The sequence below is a fragment of the Rhinopithecus bieti genome, unplaced genomic scaffold, assembly GCF_001698545.2.
Source record: "Rhinopithecus bieti isolate Rb0 unplaced genomic scaffold, ASM169854v2 scaffold_26106, whole genome shotgun sequence".
In the NCBI taxonomy this organism is placed as follows: Eukaryota; Metazoa; Chordata; class Mammalia; order Primates; family Cercopithecidae; genus Rhinopithecus; species Rhinopithecus bieti.
In genome coordinates, this window is record NW_016811748.1 from 231,882 (window position 1) to 235,988 (window position 4,107).

Below are 4,107 nucleotides of genomic sequence, written 5' to 3' on the forward strand. Positions count from 1 at the left end.
AGGAAGAGAGATTTTTTTCTATTTTGTTCACTGCTCTATGTATCCCCAGGACCTTGAAGAGTAACTGGCACAAGTGGACACTCCACAAATGCTAATTGAATAAACAAGTTAATAAGTGAACGAACAGAATTAGCGCAGTTTATCATAGGAGCTAATGAAAGAGGGAAGTTCAAAGATGACTATGTCAAATGTGAAATCCATGTTTTTCTGCATTTTACATATATGATCTTGCTCTGGCTCTCCATAACTCTGGCAGATGTTGGAGCATTTTTCTATTTTGCAGGCATAACGAGACACAGTAAAACAATACATTTGCTCAAATGTATGGGCCAATTGATAACCAAGCTCACTTAAATTCAGATTTCCTAGCGCCTATGATCCTAAGGGAAGGCCTCTGGCTTCTGATGTTGGGGGTCACTGTGGTTTTCAGGAGGGTGTGACGGAGTGGGTGAGCTCACTTCTTCCCCTGCTGGTTCTAGAGTTGCTGAGCTTAAACTGCTTTGTCTCTGACACTGGTTGACTAGGAATGACATCGGTACCATTGTTCTTAGAAACACACATTTCCCTTACAGCACATCCATGCAGGTAAGTTGTGGACTGGATTGTATCTTGATGTCATTGTATTTACAAATGCTACGTGGAGTGCCTCGCCAGGCAGTTTCTGGTTTAATGGGAATAATCTAACTTAAATTTGTATTTTCTCATGAGCTTTCTTTTGGGGTAAATAAAGTGTCTCTTTGTTTATGCCAATACGACCAAATTCCAATGCACCCCACTCCTTAATTTAGAGGCTAACTCCACCCTCTGATTCATTTACAGGTTGCAGAGTTGCAAATCTTTTAGCTAATACCACCTGCAACCATCCTCCTTCTCTAATACTCTTCTCCCGTTGTGTCCTGCCTTCTGTGACATCATTAAAATATGGGATCTGCCATCATCTGAGCATTATTCCTCCCTGCTCTTTTTTGTGATTTATTTGGCCTCATGGCTTTGGGCTCCTGAAGCCATTTCTTCAGGACAGCAATGTTTTCTTCCTTACTTTGAACCCTTTTCATGGAGTTTCTCAGATCTCCATTGCCAAACCCTTTGCCTCAGCTTTGGGGATTCACAATCTCTTAGCTCCATAGCCCTCAAATCAGCCCAATTTGTTACCAAGACACCAGGAGTTCGGTCTAAGTCCTGCTGCTCTCCACACAGAAAGCCAATCACTGAGACCACGATTATTGCCAGAGAAGAATCTTTTAATCAGGTGCTGCAGCAGAGGAGATAGATAGGAGCTCAGTCTCAAATCCATCTCCCTGACTGACTAAAATTAGGGGCTTATGTAGCAGCAGGGAAGAAATATAACACTGTGTGGAGAAAGAGGAACTAGGGAGGGATAAGGAACCAATCATCTTGAATAAGCGGACTGGACTGGCATCTCACTATCTGGTTGAGATGACCTGGGGTGATCTGATGAGTTTCAGTTCTTTCTTACTTTTTGAGAGGGCTGGTGGTCCTTTCCTGAGGAAGGAACTCAGATAAAACAAAAGTAAATTTCAAGCTCTAAGACCAGAAAGGTCAAATTCTCTCACTCTCTCTCTAGAGATTCAAGCGATTATATATATATATATATATATATATATATGGTTCAAGCGATTCTCCTGCCTCAGCCTCCTGAGTAGCTGGGATTACAGGCGCATGCCACCACGCTTGGCTGATTTTGTGTTTTTAGTAAAGACGGAGTTTCACCATGTTGGCCAGGCTAGTCTCAAACTCCTGACCTCTGGTGATCTATCCGCCTCGGCCTCCCAAAGTGCTGGTATTACAGGTGTGAGCCACTCAGCCCAGCCTCTCCCATTTTCTTTAATTGCAGTAAAATACTCATAACAAAAAAAGTTACTACCTTAACCATTTTTAAGTGTACAATGCAGTGGTACCTAATACACTCATAGTGTTGTACAGCCACCTCCGGAACCCTTGACATCTTGTAAAGCTGAAACTCTAAGCCCATTAAACAATAACTTCCCATTTCCTCCTTCCTCCATTCCCTGGCAATCACCATTCCTTCTGTCTCTGTGATTCTGACTACTCTAAGTACCTCGTGTAAGTATTTATCTTCCTGTGACTGACTTATTTCATTTAGCGTAATGTCCGCAAGATTCATTCATGTTGCAGCATATTGCAGAATTTTCTCCATTTTTAAGGCTGAATACAATTTCATTGTATGTGTATACCACATTTTGCTTATCCATTCCACTATAGACACTTGGGTTGCTACTGTATTTTGGTTATTATGAATAATGCAGCTATAAACATGAATGCATGTATATCTCTTCCAGACCCTGTTTTGAATATATCTCCAGAAGTGGAATTGCTGAATCACAAGGTAATTCTATATCTCATTTGAGGAACCTCCATACTGTTTTCCACAGTGGCTGTACTATTTTATATTTATACCAACAGTGCACAAGGGTTCTGATTTCTCCACATCCTCACCAACGCTTGTTATTTTCTGTTTTTTCAATAGTAACCATCCTAATGAGGTGGTAAACCCTGCATTTTTTTGTTTTTCCTTTTTTTCCAGAAACCATATTGAAGTAAAGTTGAACTAAGATTATGTGATGTTCTCTGTGGGCACAGCCTCCATTTTTACCTGGGTAAGGCCTGCTGGAATTCAGTGCACCTCCGTGCTTTTATGGAAGGGATTCAGAGAGCGAGGTTAAAGCAGAGACAGCTCTTAGTGACTAGTGATAGTGAGAGTGAACTGAGTAGTCTTCAGGAGATTGATAAAGAGAAATAAAATCTGCTCCTTGGTTTGTTTTCCATGCACCCAAGATGGAAGCAACATGTGTGCATTTTAATGACGTTATAGTAATATAATAATGGATATTTAAAGAGTGGTTTACACTCTTTTTTTACATAATTTGACTGATTTGTGGAAAAGAATATATTCTTTTTTTTTCTCTCTGTTTTTTTTGAGATGGAGTTTTTGCTTTTGTTGCCCAGGCTGGAGTGCAATGGTGGGGTCTCGGCTCACTGTAACCTCTGCCTCCAGGGTTCAAGTGATTCTCCTGCCTCAGCTTCCCGACTAGCTGGGATTACAGGTGCATGCCAGCACACCTGGCTAATTTTTGTATTTTTAGTAGAGACAGGGTTTCTCCATGTTGGCCAGGCTGGTGTCGAACTCCTGATGGTGATCCACCTGCCTCGGCCTCCCAAAGTGGTAGGATTACAGGCATGAGCCACTGCGCCTGGCCTAAGAATGTATTCTTTTAATATTTTATTCCAAAGCCCCTTCAGTCTGAGCCTGCTCAGAATAAGGGCTCAGAATAGATTCTGTAATCAATTAATAATGTGAGGTTTGCAATCTCTCCCTGAAGGAAGTATTATAAACCCCATCTGTGTTTTAGACATGAGAAACCTGAGATTTGAGCAAATGTAATGAGCGAATTCCATCTATCATTCTAGGTCTAGTGTTGGATGATGTTCCTGCCATACTATGCAAACTGGTCACAGGCATCTCTTCACTTGTTCAGTAGACACATTTAGGAGCCAGACACCAAGGATTGGCTAAAGACACAGAGCTAACTATGAAGAGGAGCTTGGAGCTCACATCCTGCTATAGGGAGGAACTGGCACATGGACGAAGTGATAACACAGAGAGAACCCATCTTACCACATACAGGTACAAGGAAGACACCAGAAGGAAGACACCGCATGTGAGCATGGGAGGGAGAGGTCTGAGAAAGTTCACAGATAAACTTCTATTTGAATTCAGTCCTTAGGAGGCCTGGGTTTCCCAGCCAGCCTCTGTACTTCTAACGGAATTTGGTCAGAGAAAGCAGCACATGGAGAGTCCAGCTGGGGATGAAAGACTATGGTGTGTCTTTGAACCACCTATGGCTGGATGTGGCTCCCACTCAGGTGGCAATGCGGGGAAAGAGATCATGGCTAATTTTGTGTGCTATGCCAAACAGTTTAGTTTTTATTGGTAGGCAATGGATATCAATGACACTCACAATTATCACCACTGGATGTGATGTATAGACCCTACTTTTCTCTTTCCCACTGGTTGCCAGCATTGACATCCTGTGGATTACTGTGAATTAGAGGCTTTGTCTGTCC

At 42.1% G+C, this 4,107-nt stretch overlaps 1 long non-coding RNA gene across 1 annotated transcript; it reads left to right on the forward strand.

Annotated features, from left to right (window-relative positions):
* The first annotated feature begins 2,319 nt into the window (after positions 1-2,319).
* Positions 2,320-3,598, forward strand: LOC108544045 (uncharacterized). Its single transcript, XR_001889725.1, has 3 exons — positions 2,320-2,368; positions 2,567-2,639; positions 3,451-3,598. It is a non-coding gene; the product is annotated as an uncharacterized LOC108544045 (long non-coding RNA).
* Positions 3,599-4,107: the final 509 nt, after the last annotated feature.